The sequence below is a fragment of the Schistocerca nitens genome, chromosome 2 (assembly GCF_023898315.1).
Source record: "Schistocerca nitens isolate TAMUIC-IGC-003100 chromosome 2, iqSchNite1.1, whole genome shotgun sequence".
Classification (NCBI taxonomy): domain Eukaryota; kingdom Metazoa; phylum Arthropoda; class Insecta; order Orthoptera; family Acrididae; genus Schistocerca; species Schistocerca nitens.
In genome coordinates this window covers 622,537,746-622,554,574 of record NC_064615.1, presented here as the reverse complement: position 1 = coordinate 622,554,574, position 16,829 = coordinate 622,537,746, and positions in this window count along the sequence as shown.

Below are 16,829 nucleotides of genomic sequence, written 5' to 3'. Positions count from 1 at the left end.
TTTCCCAAATATCGGTGGAACAAAACGTGACGTGTCCAAGAATACCGGCTACCGAAATTTTCAGTTCTGAAAGAGAAGTTGACTTCATTGCATGCTAATTCTGAAATACGTTATATGTCCTTCGGTAACAAGGTCTTGATTGTATCGTGCACATTAACAAACACATGAAAACTGAGCTGACCAAACACGTAACCTCAACTTATTTCTCGTTTGGAATTGCACACAAATAGAAATCAAATGATATAATTCACGGTATTCAAGCACCTCGACACCTCAGTTTCAACCCTCTCTACCATTCAACCACACAAACCACTCCCTAACACGTCATGATGGCGTGACAGCAATACATTCTGTTCTACAATATAGTTCCCTTCCAACAAACAAGTCTTAGTTCGTGCGTACGCTGTCCCTATACAACATCGACACCTCCATCTTTAATGAACGTTCTTTTGAGCCTATTACACCACCCGAACCTCTCCCTATATCTTCCATGTTACAGATAATTTCACTTCCATGGCCGGGGAAGCATTTGCTATTAGTCACCAGAACAATATCCGCATTCGGGAAAATCCCGGTTCAACTTCCCACCGAACATCTCATTCTCACCCTCGTCTTTAAAATTGCAGCTGTTGTCTGTGCTACAATATGCAGGGTGTCCATAAGGAAAGCTCCCGTTTCAAAACGCTGTTGAAAGAGAACGACTGCTCAGAATGACGCCAAATTTGAAACGCATATGATTGACGCAAGGGGAAACGACCTGTATGTAAAAAATATTTTAATTGTCCTGTTGCCAAAAACGACATAGAAAGCAAAATGACATCGGTTTCTGTACTGATATTGGTGCAAGACATGATCAATACGCTGTCCACTGTTTTCTGTCACAAGTTGCAATCGAGGGACAGCATGTTCCACAATAGGTCAGAGTGTGTCGAGGGGTCTTGCTTAGGACGCGTTGCGCAGTTCGTGCCTTCAGTTCAGCTACGTTTGTAGTTGGAGCACTGAATACAATATTTTTATCATAACCCCACAACCCCGCACAGACTAAGATTAGGTGATCTGGAGGGCCAGGCTGTTGGGAAATGACGGCTAATACTTATAGCATTTCCGAAATCCCTCTGCAGCAGCCACTTCACTGGCTGTGCAATATGCGGAGCAGTGCCTACCCACACATCAACGCTGTTGAAGGGTTGGAACGACGTTGGTGCGCAAAAGACTCTCATAGCGTTTACCACTGACTACAAGTAAAAGGACGATGCCGTCAACCCCCACGACACACTCGTTGTCGTTGTAGAATGAAGTGTTACTGGCTGACGTGCGTATGGATTTTCCGTTGCCCATAGTCTGCTATTTCGCGTATTCACACGTTCTTGAAGATGGAAATGGGCTTCGTCCGCCCACATGATGTTCCATCGCCATTCACTGTCCACTTACATGCGAGAAATTCCAGAACGAACGTTTGTCTTGCTGGAAGATAGCACGAAGAATGTCCTGAACACGGATAATTTTGTGTGTATAGCTATCAAGAATGTTTCGTAGGATTTAAAGCACCGCGCTCCTAGGGACGTCCAACGTTCGGACAATTCCCCATGCACTGCTTATTTGCAGTGCTATCTATTGGACAAATTTTGGTTAATTTTTTTTGTTCTATGATGTTTCTCCTTGCATCAATAATATGTTATTCAAATTTGACGCCATTTTGAGTGATGGTCCTCTTTATACAGTGTTTTGATGATGGAACTTTAATCATGGACACCTTCTATATCCAACCCCAAAATCCCACTCTATATGATCTACCACATAGACCTTACCTTTCCACCTAGGATATATTATTTCCTCTGCATATCTCCAGCGGTAGCGTCAGTTTACCGACTACCTCCGAGATGACATGATCACTGTCCCACAGTACACCTGTCGTGAAACTCACAAAACTTCAGATGTCGTCTGAGCATCTCCCAAATTCATTGGACGCATCACTGTAGCAATCCTCGATTTACGTGAAAGTGATCACATACCTTTTCTTACCATCCCCTACACACTACCTCGACCCCTCAGATCCCATCCCAAAATTTGTCAGGAATTATATAAGAATACTGGTGCACCAACTGGAATGCATGCCGGATATCCATAGCTACACAGATTGGAAGCTACACACCAGTCTTCACAGTCAGTTGGTATCCCTCGTACAACGTCGTTCTGCAGCTGATCTTGTCAGATGATACATGCGTCCACAATCCTGCAGCGACCAAATATCCTCAGGGCCCCAACCTCCCAAAAGGAGATATATCCGTCCACATTCCTACCAAGTATATACAACATCACCTGACCCTACTGTCGCAAGCCCACTCCTCCTCCTCTGAGAATCTTGTTGCTTATACTGCTCCTTCCGACGGACTCACGTCCGCAGTACACTCACATGTTACCAGAAAAAAAGAGACACGTCAGAAATGTACGAATTGCTAGAAAAAACCGGAACCGCAAGACTTCCAACAGACTCAGTGCTAAACTTCCCATGCACTCTTCCAATTTTTGAAAAACATAGCATCAACTCACCATCACTGATTCCATATCAGTCTCTTAGTACGTGCTGCTCCGGAACAACCGTCCCCTATCAGATAACCTGAACAAAACTCACTACTTTGCATCCTGTCTAAACCACATTTTCGCAATTCATGACAACTTTCATTTTTGTTACTCCCTATTTCGTACAATTCATGCAACTAAAAATACCGGTGTCACACCTCTGCCGCCCAGCTTCCACTACAGACAGATTCAAACATACCAGTCACATCACAAAAAGTATAACAAGTACGATCACATTACCTGTTGACACATAAAAGAGGTTCCTTCCCCCTTTTAGACATACTTGAAAGCTTTATAACTTGACCCTGTTCATAGGATATTATTCTGAATCGTGTAAATCCTCCAAAATCCTACTTTTTCTCAAGCCACACAAACCTCTACTGATCTGTCAGCCTCACCTCAGCGTCAGCAATATATTTAAATCTATCCTCTTTAGACGCATATGTCAGCACCTGAGCCAACAACATCTACTTTCTCTTTTACTTAAGCAGTAAACAACATGGAAACCTCACCTACTCAACATCCAGCAGAAAGCAGGCAATAGACTAAAACTGCTAAACTACCAACAGGCCGAGCATAGAGATTACACACATCCATTACCCTCCACATCTACAAAACTTTGATCGAATGTACCATTTCCTATGTAAACGTTATTTGGATATCCGTTGCAACCAGTTTTGCGGTTTCTTCAAATTCTTGAACGCCATGTACTCAGATTCGCTCTTGTCAACCATTTACCTTATCCCACATGGATCCTTTACCATTCGTCGAATTTCACCTTACATGGACTCCAACAATCCTGTCGTCTCCTAATTTTCATTCTTGGTACTCTGTCTAGCATATATCAACACATTTCATCACATCGTCTCGCGTCTCGACATTTATTCCTCTTGCCAGCTCTGTAATCCCCCACCCCCAATACTGCCTCATAAGGCCTCCTCTTTCATTTACTCCAGATCTTTCCCTACCAGTTTCGCATTCCTCCCCAACTTTCCCTATTCCCTTCCCCTTCGTATTATGGCTACGTACACACTCCACCATTCCTCCCAAAGTCCAATCCACGTACATCGATACTACGTATCAGTCCTCATTACTTACATCCACGGCCTCCTTCCCTACTAAACACCTACATTTTTTGTCTCCAACTGCAGACCATTTCAGTCCCAAGACAGGTTCTGAATGAAGGTGCAGTTCTTCATTTTTAGATTGTCTCTGTTACAATGTGTTTAAAATTAATCCTTAATTTATTTTAATTTACCGTTTAGTATTACTCTTGTTGTTTGTTGTATAAAGAAGAAAGTCAGGTTTATTTTATAGAACAATTATATTAAATTTATCCTTAACAGATTTTAAAGTAATTTGTAAATATCTCACTATGTACTTCTTTGTTTCCCGTCTTTGTGTGTGTTACATGTCCTTTGGCTTTACATGTCCTTTGTCTGAAGAGCGGATTGATTATGTCATTGACAGGCCAACTCTCCGAACCCCCCCTCGGCCACCGCCAAAACTCCCCTCACCGACCCCCCTCCCCCGCCAACACCCATGTTGAACGGGTCAAGACGAATGAAACTGACATAAAAATGTTATTCCTGAAGATTAGGTATCAGTGCTGAATTGTGTACAAATGATGAATTTGATCCTCCCGCCGAAAAATCCACATAAATGTGTTCACAGCTGAAGTCAGATTATCTGATTGTAACGTAAACTGATACAAAGGGTTTCAAAAGATGAAAAGGCAACTAGAATAAACGTTCAGATTTCATGTGTAGGCTTACAGATTACTGATAGTGACAAGACGACGTACATCGTTTAACTACAGAGGTTTTTGGAATTCCTTACCCATATTCGAATTCTTATGACTCTATAGTGTAGCTGCACCAATTTATCAGAATACGTAATTAACCAAATATTGTTCGCCTCAAAGCAGGAAACAAGAAACGATTGGGTTTTCATACAGGTACTCGCTAGAAATCGATTCATTCCAGTTCACTGTCTTTAAGCAATACAGATATTAACAATAATTAAAATAGTTACAAGCTTGCAAGATACATCTATGGTTATAGAATAGTTCTGGTATCGACATCAACAATCGTTACAAGTATGTATGCACTTCGAATGTAAGTTCACTTTAAATGTAGTATCGTAGCTTTCATACTACGCTGATGTGTAGGTCTGTTTTTACACATTAATTGAATTAATTTATCACTTCATATTATGTGGGTCAACATATATGCTTTTAATTGAAAAAGTGGCCATTAACTGAACTTACTATTTTATATTATTTCATGCTCTAGTAGTTTCATTTTTTCTGTAGTATTTCAGTCCGTGTACATAATTTTTGTATAAATTTCCTCCTTCTAAACTGGGAGCTTTTTATACACCACATTGTCTATCTCTTTCTCGGTGTGGTTAATTACTGGAAAAGGTCAAATATACACAGAAACATTCTTTATTTTATTTACCGAAGTTAATCCGTCCCTCCTTTACGAAAATACAATCGATGTAGAGGACTAACAGTTTTAGCACTATTTCTGCAATAACTTTGGTTATAATTCCTGCGACTATCGTTAAGAAAATAGTCAACTTAACACAAAATGATGTAACATTCTCAAGCACTGAATATTCAGATGATAGCTACGTCGCAGGTGGGCCACTACATTGAAAAATCGTTCAGAATCAAAGCAAGACCAACAGATGATTAAACGTAGCTCATGAATGGAAATTTGTCCCAGCAACACGACCTCTCCCTAACTAGACCAATATTCTGTAACGACTTTAATTTGGAATAGTGCTGTTAACAGTTTCTATCAGTTTCCGTAAGCTGCTGAGGGTTCTGACGTGTGCGCTCGGAAAGATGCTATCATTTCGGGTTTAGTGTCAAAAACGTGCCGCAGTCATTGAATGACGTCACTAGCCTGATTTCTGTTCGGCTACAACGACGGTACTGGTTTCAGAGCTGGTATGAATTCCATCGAGCAGTCCGGTTTCTTTAGCTACTTGCAAGTATTTTTCAAAGCAGCTTTCTAAGCACACTTATTTTGGGTCATTTGGATCATCAATTATCTGACTGGTTTGGCCTGGCAGCCCGCCATGGATTCCTCTCCTGCACAAACCTCTTCACCTCAGAGTATCACTTGAAATTTAGGGTCTCATTTATTTGTTGGCTGTACTCCCGTACAGTTTCAATCGGCCAAACAATTCCATCTTGTATCATGGAGGCTATTTCTCGATGTCTTAATCCATGTCCTATCAACTTGACTTCTTTCCTGTGCTTTCCATATGTTCCTCGACATTTCTGCGGAGAACTTCCTCATTCCCTACCTCATCAGTCCACGTAATTTTCACATCAAAAGGCTTGGACTGCCTTCTGTTCTGGTTTACCCACTGCCTACGCTTGACGGCCATACCAAGCTGTGCTCCAAACGCACATTCTCAGAAACTTCTTCCTCAAATTTAGACCTATAGTTGATACCAGTAAACTTTTCTTGCCACAAATGCCGTCTTGTCTGTGATAGTCCGCTTTTTAAGTCTTCCTTGCTTTTGGTTGTTTGGCTTTAACTTCGTCTATTTCTTGATAATTGAATATAATGAAAAGCTTCTCTATATTATCATGACTACTATCGTGATCACCTCTGTTATTTTTTGTGTTTGCTCTAAACCCATGTTATGTGATTATTAGACTGTTTATTCGACTGATCCTGTAGATCGTCTTCACATTCAGTGAGGAAAGAAATGCCATGAACGAATCTTATCACTGATACCCGTTCACCCCGAATTTTAATCATACTTCTGAACTTTTATTTCGGTCATTGCTTCTTTCATGTATAGCTTGAACAGCAGAGGCAAAAAACTGAATAACTGTCTAACACCTTTTTTAATACAAGTATTTCGTTCTGGTTCATCCATTCTTATTTTCCGTCCTCGTTCTTGTACATTTTGCATGTCACCGGACTCTCCAAAGTGCTGATTCTTCTTTATCTCAGGAATTATAACGTCTTGCAGCATTTTACAATATAAGGCGAAGTGGTAACTAAATTGAAACCCTTAGCTGCAGATAGGTGTGTTTAATATACATCAATGTGGACAGCTGAAAATGCGTGCCCTGACCGGGACTTGAACCCGGGATCTCCTGCTTACATGGCAGCCGCACTATCCATCTGAGCCACCGAGGGCACAGGGTATAGTACGGATACAGGGAATTATACCTTGAACGCTTCCCGTGAGATCCACATTCCCAACTGTCCACAACCTACATTCGTAGTATTCCTAATAGATATTTGCACATTCACTCATTACAAGCGTCAGACTAAACTGACGAGGAATACTACCAATGTAGGTTGTGGAGAGATGGGAACGTGGGTCTCACGGGAAGCGTGCATGGGATAAGTCCCTGCAGCCGCACTATCCTCTGTGGCCTCGGTGGCTCAGATTGATAGAGCGTCTACCATGTAAGAAGGAGATCCCTGGTTCGAGTCTCGTTCAGGGCACACATTTTCAGCTATCCCCACTGATGTCTATCAACAACACCTGACGGCAACTAAGGGTTTCGATTTAATTACCATTTCATTCTACAGAAACTGCACGGTCATCAACGGTATCTGTTCTTTCACGAATTGATTTCAACTTCATATAGTGAAAGGGTACCAGGCCACTGACTTTCTGTGCGAGTGCGCACGCTTTGTCCGAACTCTTATGGGATTCGTCAGCTTAGTATGGCGCGAGTAATGAGTGAATGGACAAATGTCTGTTAGGAACAGTAGGAATGTGGATTGTGGAGAGTTGGGAATGTGGGTCTCACGGGAAGCGTGCAAGGGATAAGTACCTGAAGCTGTATTATCCTGTGTGCCCTCGGTGACTCAGATTTATAGAGCGTCTGCCATGTAAACAGCAGATACCGAGTTCGAATCCTGGGCAGGGCACACATTTTCAGCTGTCCCCATTGATGAATACCAACAACACCTGTTGGCAGCTAAGAGTTTCGATTTAATTACCATTTCATTCTAGAGAAACTGCACGGTCATCAATGGTATCTGTTCTTTCAGGAACAGATATCAGCTTCATAATGTAAGAACGCTTTTTCTGGGTCGACAAATCCTATGAATGTGTGTTGGTGTTTTTCAGTCTTCCTTACATTATCAAGCGTAACATCAGAATTCCCTCTTAGATGCCTTTACCTTTCGTAAAGCCAAACCGATTGTCATCTATCTGATCTGCAATTTTGTTTTCCATTCTTCTGTACATAGTTTTTGTCCTCAGCTCGAATGCATAAGCTGTTAAGCTGTTTGTGTGATAATTCTCGCAATAACCTGTCCTTGTTATCTTCGGAATTTTGTGGTTACTGTTTTTCCTAAAGTCTGATGGTACAGTGTCAGTCCCATAGATTCTACACATCAACTTGAATGACGGTTTGGTTTCCCTATTCCTCAATGATTTTAGAGATTCGAATGAAATGTTACTGATCTCTACTACTTTACAATACCTCATGTCTTTCAGACCTCTTATAAATTACGGCTATAATACTACATCTTCAGTATCGACTCCACTTTCTTGTCCTATCACGTCGTGAGACAAGTTTCTGCTCTCATAAAGACCTTCAATGTACTGGTTCAAATGGCTCTGAGCACTATGCGACTTAACTTCTGAGGTCATAAGTCGCCTAGAACATAGAACTAATTAAACCTAACTTAAGGACATCAAACACATCCATGCCCGAGGCAGGATTTGAACCTGCGACCGTAGCGGTCGCTCGGTTCGAGACTGTAGTGCCTAGAACCGCAAGGCCATTCAATGTACTCTTCCCACCTATCTGCTCTCTCCTCTGCGTTTAACATTGTAATTCTCATGGCACTCTTAACGTTATCACCCCCTGCTTGTAATTTCGTTTAAGGTTTTGTTTTTCATTTCTGTATACTATGTCAGTGCTCCCGACGATCATTTCTTTTTCGATTTGTTTATAGTTTCCCATTTTGGCATGGTTGTCAAGTACTTCCTGTTTATTTCATTCGTACAGGATTTATATTGCTGTGTTCATCTCTTTCCCACAACAATTTGTAGCTTCTCCCTCCGTCGATCAGTTGAACTGCTCCTTTCCTTTGTCTGTCCAACATCTATACTTGCCATTTTTACCTATATCCACTCTCCTTTACTTGAACTTCCTACGCTGGTATCTCAGTATCCTTACCCTTGCCACACTGATTCTTCCGGACTATCCTCCTAAATTTAAGACTATTCTTTATCATTGTTTAATTTTAATCTGGGTCCTTTAGTCTTTCTCCTCTCTCATTTCCACTGCCAAGCCCATATTATCCTGTAACCCTGTCTCCTATTGCTTCCAGTACAACGGCTTTCCAATCCCTATGACTATTAGATTTTCATCCCCCTTTTCATACTGAATTAATCGTTCAATATTCCCATATACTTCCATTATCTCTTCGTCTTCAGTTTTCGACGTTGGCCTCTGTACCTGAGCGCTCATAATGTGTATCCCCAGGATGAGTGGCCTGCATTTGCAAAAGATTCCGAGTTAGTCTCACATTCAGATCTTTAGGAGGGTACAGCTAGTGGGAAGTGACCATGAAAGGCCGATGGAATAACCAACGAAGGGATATCATGCCACAACTTTGAGTATGGAATGTCAGAAATTTGAATGTAGTAGGAAATCTTGATTATCTGAAAATTACCGGAAGGGAAGACCATCATTTTTGGCTACGACTCTGGTGCATCGTACTGCACCTGAAAATGCAACCTGAGCAGCAGTTGGTGTTACATTTACGCGAATAACTATTAGAAATCTGTTACTTCAAGAGCATCTCCGAGTCAGACACACTGTAGCGCGCATTCAACTCACCCAAAATCTCCACCAACCGTGACTTCAGAGGTGTCAAGCAAGAACTCATTGAAGGGCAGCGTGGTTTTGTGTTGTGTTTTCCGATGAAACCTGGTTCTGCCTCGGTGCCTGTATGGCGGTATGTTGGCAAGAAGACTCCAGGTGAGGGCCTGCAACGAGCTATCTGCCTGCTGGTCACGCTGGACCTACACCTGGAGCTACTGCTTGCGGTGCTATTTCTTATGACTGCAGGAGCACTCCCATGGTTGTCCCACGCATCCCCAGTGCAAACTGGTTCGTCACTTTGGTGATTCTATCTACTGAAACTTCCTAGCAGATTAAAACTGTGTGCCGGGCCGAGGCTCGAACTCGGATCCTTTCCTTTTGGAGGGCAAGTGTTCTACCAAGCACGACTCACGCCCCGTCCTCACAGCTTTAATTCCGCCTTACTGAGTTCGAGTCTCGGCCCAACACACAGTTTTAATCTGCCAGGAATTTTCATATCAGCGCACGCTCCACTGCAGAGTGATAAATTTCATTCTGGATTCTATCTACTCATGAACAACATTCTAGTGGATGTTTTTCTACATGATAACGCTCACTCACATACCGCTGTTTTAACTAAACATGCTCTACAGCGTGTCGACATGTTGCCTTGTTTTTCTCGACCACCAGATGTGTTTCGGATTGAACACATTTAGGGCATCACCGGACGACAACTCCAGTGTCAACCCCAAACAGCACAATGTCACTGTATTGACCAACCGAGTGCAACAGGCATGGAATTCCATCACACGAATTGGCATCCGGCACCTGTGCAACACAATGCACGAGCGTTTACAAGCTTGCATTCAGTATTCTGAGGATTACACCCCGTTTATTGACGTACCAACATTTCACATTTGCAATGGCTTATCTCGCACTTACATCAACGTCATGTTAATCACTTAAATAAGTTACTTTGAGAAATGTATTCTTAAAATTTCATTACTCTACATTAATTATTTTCTAGTGCTTCTAATTTTTCCGACAGTGTAAACGGCAAAACAGAAAAATATATCCTTCACTAATCGAGGCACAATTTTTTAAAAGCTATTTTTTTAATTTTACAATGTTGGCTAGTGTCTGGAAAAGAGCAGTAATGATGATGTGGTTTAAAAACTCAAAGGAAACAGTGATTTCAGTAACCAGTTGTATGAAGCTTCAGGCAAACAAAAAATTATATGCTGGTCTTATTTCCTGCAAGAAAATAGATCTGGGAACGAAGGGAACAGGCGTCTTTGAAATTCTGCATTTCATTTAAGAAAGGAAACAATATTTATTTCGAAAACTGTATATACCAGAGCACGAGCAGAGGTCGTTGTATAGCTGGCAACTGCTAGCTCTGGTGCGTAAAAGATTACCCATGACGTATAAAAACACAGTTTGACTCACCGAGAAGCACTCGCATAAAACGCGCAGTCCGGAACCGTGCGACTGCTACGGTCGCAGGTTCGCAGGTTCGAATCCTGCCTCGGGCATGGATGTGTGTGATGTCCTTAGGTTAGTTAGGTTTAAGTAGTTCTAAGTTCTAGGGGACTGATAACCACAGCAGTTGAGTCCCATAGTGCTCAGAGCCATTTGAACCATTTTGAACTCGCATAAAAAAGTATGAGTAATCTCCTTCATGAGGTTCTTTAGCAGGTGATAGATGTGAGTAACATAATTACAACTCGGAGACAGAAGTAGAGATGGCTTCAACAAATGTGCGTTGATATGGAGCCCGAATACATTTCCCTAATTTAATACAGTAACCCTCCCTGTCTTGCGTGGGAATGCCTTGAAAAGAGTGTATGAATTCTGGAATGAACTTTCCTCCTGTCTTGTTCAAGAAACAGTTGAGTTACGAGAAGATCGTGAAATCTTTGAAAAACTCGGTTCACTGACTGCATCCGTTCAAGGTAACGGACCAACATTCTGCAACTGTCATGTCAAATTTCCTTTTTCAGAAAGACACTATCATTGTGATGAAGATATACATTACGTTTTCCCTGTTCTTCAGAAGATTTTAGAATGCAGTGGCTTCCTGTTAAGTGACAAGTTGAAGTGTGTGTTTGCCCATCCTTTAACTGAACTCGCTGATTACTTACCCAAGTATTATACAAAAGAAGTCGATCAATACGGTGGCATCAAACAATATTTCAGGACACAACCACCATCAGTACTTGACACTACAGAATAAGAGCTATTTCTTAATAATTTCAGACTTTGCAATGAAATTTAAGTCAGTACATCTCAGTATTGCCAGTCATTAATAAAAAATGTAGGTCCCGAATGAATGAATAATTTCCAGTCTTGTGTTGGAATTTGAAGAACCGATACGGAAACTGCAGGTTCATGCTTCCCATTGATTTAGTTACACAACATTAAAAGTTGATTAAACCGAATTATGTCTTAAGTTCTTTTTTCAGAAACTAATTGCAACTGACGTTTGAATAAAGACTGGAGCTCGACAACCAATATTAATCACTGAGCCACCACAACGAGGCAAGAAATGCTGACGAATTCGATAAACCAGGCAAATTCTTTTATCCGCTTGGAGACATTACGTTATAGGTGCGGGCTATTTTGCTTGAGTTACCAGGCTTTCACCGCTCACTTTCACATTTAGTTGTGTCCGTATTCCGTATTTTTCACCAGTAGCAGAGAGAATGAAGACGGTCTATGTAGTTTCGGTGAAATTATAGCCAGATCGATGATGGTTTGCTTCCTGACTTCGACGCCGAGACACAGTCATCTCTATGCTAGACACAGCTGTGGTCTGCCGTTGTAGCCTACTTAGACACTGCGGATGAGGGGGTAGACTGGTTGTCGCCAGCCCTCGTCCTACTGAGAGTCGCTCGTGGATGATCTGCGAGCTTTAACCCCGTCGGGGTTTGACTCAGCACACTAACCATCTCTTGAGCATCTGCTGCAGTCTTCATCGTCCATCAAGTGCAGTTTTTGCCATCTCATAAATGGAGACCAGACTGTCCTACACTACACTATTACCCTGCATCACATGGATGACTAGACTCACCTGAGTGCATAATGGGTCTACAAAGGTACTAAGGTGCAGAGTCATTCTGTGGTGTCAAAAGATCTGGCAACGTACAACGCCTGTTCGTTTTCCCCACTGTGGCGCTCACATTTTCACGCCAGTCGCCGCCCACTGACCTGCAACCAATGCATGACCCACTGACGAGGAGTGTTAGCATTTCTCCCCAGCGCACAGTGAGACCCACAGGCTGTCCAGTGATAAAACGCAGTTAAATAACTCTGTGAATTTATCCTGACAGTAAAATTAATCTCAGATGTCACTGTGTTACAGCCACCTCCGGGAATAGCACCCGACTACTCACACACCAGTGCTCTCAGATCAGCAGCCTTGATCAGCCTGGGCCGCTACATTTGGTTTCAGGAAGTGGTCGTTAGATACTCTGACTCCGGTTGAAATTGTGCAAGCTATTCAGTAACAGCTGCAGTTGGGAACAGTGGAAGCTAAGTCAGCGTTTAGTGTGCCTTCCTCTTCTCTCAAACCGTCGGCAGCTAGCTTAATAACGCCTTTCCCTAGCGAATCGACCGATAGTGTAACTCTGTCCATTAACAATGCAACAACTGGCTGGCTAAACGAAGGATCTTTCCGTAGCTAATTAATATTGGCAGGCTAAACTGAAGCGTACGTTTTGCAACACTAATTTATAAAATTAAAAATCCGCTTCAGCTGCAAGTCATTTTTTATTTGTTTCACGACCTGTTTCGGAGCCTATAGCTTCATCCTGAGGTGCTACTAACTACGAATACGAGGAGGACCAACTACCATTCGGTACCTAGCTGACGTATCTAAGTGGAAGGTAGAGCCATGATAAGTTATTTACTCTCACAATTATGGAGGCATAAATGTCTGGCGTATGTGGTGTATGCAAGAGGAATAGCAACGTACTCATATAAAACAGCAAGGGGCATCCACGCTGCACAAGACGTAATAAAACTAAGTAAGAAGTAAAACAGTGCTATAAGCTAGAACTAGAGAAAGCGAGTCAAGAAACAAAGCCTTCGTGTAGTGGATGTGAAATATTCCGGTTGCACTAGGAACACTGCAACGAATGAGTAGTTAAAATTAAATAACATAAACTACCTAAAAAAGTTTTAGATCTTCCCGGTTCCGGGAGTTCTGAAACCTGTACAAAAATTGGAATAGAGATCAACATAAAAATCATTTCCGCCCTCTTTATTGCTCATGAAAACAACACGTTCCACGTAGGATAAGCAGCAGCCAGAAGCAAGTCGTATACTCTTATGTCAGTTATTTGTTTCATAGTTTAATTCTTAATTTCTTTGTGTATTTTAGGGTACTTGCGTAGTTTAATTCATAAATTTCGGGTGTATTATAATATTTGAGAGTTGTAGCATCGCGTTTTAGTACTCGTATTGTGTGAATTCCCGTAGTCGTCAGTCATCTGTTTGTTTTGAACAGCTTGTGAAATATAAGAGAGGATAAAAATTGTTAGGGATGGATAGGGACTGCGCCTGTTGTGTACGGGTTCAGGGGGAATTGGTCACCGTCCGTGAACAGCTGGAAGCTGTGTTGACCGTGGTCGACAGGCTCCAGGCTGTTGCCCTGGGCCGCGGTGACATTGGGACATCCGAGGCGAGCGCTTTGGCGCCTATAGAACCTGTAGCATCGCCTGGGATCTCTGATGATACTGCGCCCTCGGATTCGGACGTCCCTACCGGTCGACACTTGGCTGACGGTGATTGGCGAACCGTGGCGGGATCGCGAATCCTTGGGCGGAAGGCGAAATTTGATACTGGCCGCAAGGCTGTACCCTTACTCCTCCGCAATAGGTTTGAGGTACTGCCCACTGTTGAAACTACTTCTGAGCGAGCAAAGGCGGCCTCGCCTGTTGCGACAGTGGCCGGTCTTCCTGAGAGGTCTGGACAAGCGTAGAGGGTGGGATGGCTTGTCATTGGGAGCTCCAGTGTTAGGCGGGTGATGGAGCCCCTTAGGGGTATGGCAGCTAAGGACGGGAAGAAAGCCAATGTGCACTCCGTGTACATACCGAGGTGAGTCATTCAAGATGTGGAAAGGGTACTTCCGGATGCCAAGAAGGGTACAGGGTGCAGCCAGCAGCAGGTGGTGGCTCATGTCGGCACTAACGATGTGTGTAGCTGTGGAGGTAGACGGAAAATATGTTCCGAAATTGTACTAAATGCTTTCTCTGAGAATTACTTTGAACAATTAGTTCATGAGCCCACACGAATTGTAAATGGTTGCGAAAACACACCTGACCGCTTAGCCACAAATAGTGCTAGTCTAATAGAGAGCGTCATGACGGATACAGGAATTAGTGAACACAAGGTCATTAGAGCGAGCCTCAAAACCATATCAGCCAAAACTACTAAAAATAAACGCGAAATATATCTATTTTAAACAGCAGATAAAAATTCGCTTGATACCTCCCTAAGAAAGAGTTTCCATTCCTTCCAAGCTAATTATCTAAGTGTAGACCAGATATGGCTCAATTTCAAAGATACAGTATCGACAGCAATAGATAGATTCATACGGCATAAGTTAATAAGAGACGGTACTGATCTACCATGGTACACAAAACACGTCAGAGCACTGTTGCAGAAGCAACGAAAAAAGTATGCCAAATTTAGAAGAAGGCAAAATCCCCAAGACTGGCTAAGTTCCACGGAAGCTCGAAATTTAGTGCAGACTTCAATGAGAGATGCTTTTAACAGTTTCCACAATGAAACAAAATATGGTAGAAAACCCAAAAGAGATTCTGGTCGTATGTCAAGTACACCAGTGGGAAAAAAAAACAGTAAAAACAGTCAATACCGTCAGTGCGCGATAGCGATGGATATGTCACCGATGATCGTGCCACTAAAGCGGAGTAACCAAATACAGTTTTCCGTAATTCCGTCACGAAAGAAGATGAAGTAAATATTCCAGAATTCGAAACCAGAACAGCTGCTAGCATGAGTGCCATAAAAGTGGATATCTTAGGTGTTGCGAAACAACTCAGATCACTTAAGAAAGGCAAGTCTTCCGGCCCAGAGGCTATACCAATGAAGTTCCTTTCAGAGTATGCAGACACAGTAACACCTTTCTTACAACCGCTCACTTGACGAAACGTCTGTTCCTAAAGACTGGAATATAGCACAGGTCACACCAATATTCAAGAAGGTAAATAGGAGTAAGCCATTGAATTACAGGCCCATATTACTGACCTCAATTTGCAGGACGATTTTGGAGCATATACTATACTCAAACATTATGAATCACCTTGAAGAAAATGACTTATTGATATATAACCAACATGGATTCAGAAAATATCGTTCTTGTGCAACACAGTTAGCTCTTTATTCCCATGAAGTAACGAGTGCTGTCGACAATGGATCTCAGATCGATACCATATTCCTAGATTTACAGAAGGATTTGGATACCGTTCCTCACAAGCGACTATCAATCAAATTGCATGCATATGAAGTATCGTCTCAGTTGCGTGACTGGATTTGTGATTTCCTCTCAGAGAGATCACAGTTTGTAGTGATAGACGGTAAATCATCGAATAGGACAGAAGTGATATCTGGCGTTCCGCAAGGCAGTGTCATAGGCCCTCTGCTGTTCCTGATTTACATAAATGATCTAGGTGATAATCTGTGCAGCCCCCTTAGATTGTTTGCAGCTGATGCTGTAATTTACCGTCTAGTAAAATCATCAGACGATCAATTCCAATTATAAAATGATCTAGAGAGAATTTCTGAATGGTGCGAAAAGTGGCAATTTGCACTAAACAAAGAAAAGTGCGAGATCATCCACATGGGTACTAATAGAAATGCTATAAATTTTTGGTAGACGACAAATCGCACAAATATAAGGGCTGTTAATTCGACTAAATACCTATGAATTACAATTACGAGAGACTTAAATTGGAAAGAGCACATAGATAATATTGTGGGGAAGGCGAAACAAAGACTGCGCTTTGTCGACAGAACACTTAGAAGATGCGACAAACCCTCTAAAGAGACAGCCTACATTACACTTGTCCGTCTTCTGCTGGAATATTGCTGCACGGTGTGGGATCCTTACCGGATGGGATTCACGGAGGACATCGAAAAAGTGCAGAGAAGTGCAGCTCGTTTCGTGTTATCGCGCAATAGGGGTGAGAGTGTCACTGATATGATACGCAAATTGGGGTGGCAGTCACTGAAACAAAGGCGGTTTCCTTTGCGGCGAGATCTATTTACGAAATTCCAATCACCAACTTCCTCTTCCGAATACGAAAATATTTTGTTGTCACCCACCTATGTAGGGAGGAATGAACATCATAATAAAATAAGAGAAATCAGAGTTCCAGTGTCAAGATTTAGGTGTTCCTTTCTCCCACGCGGG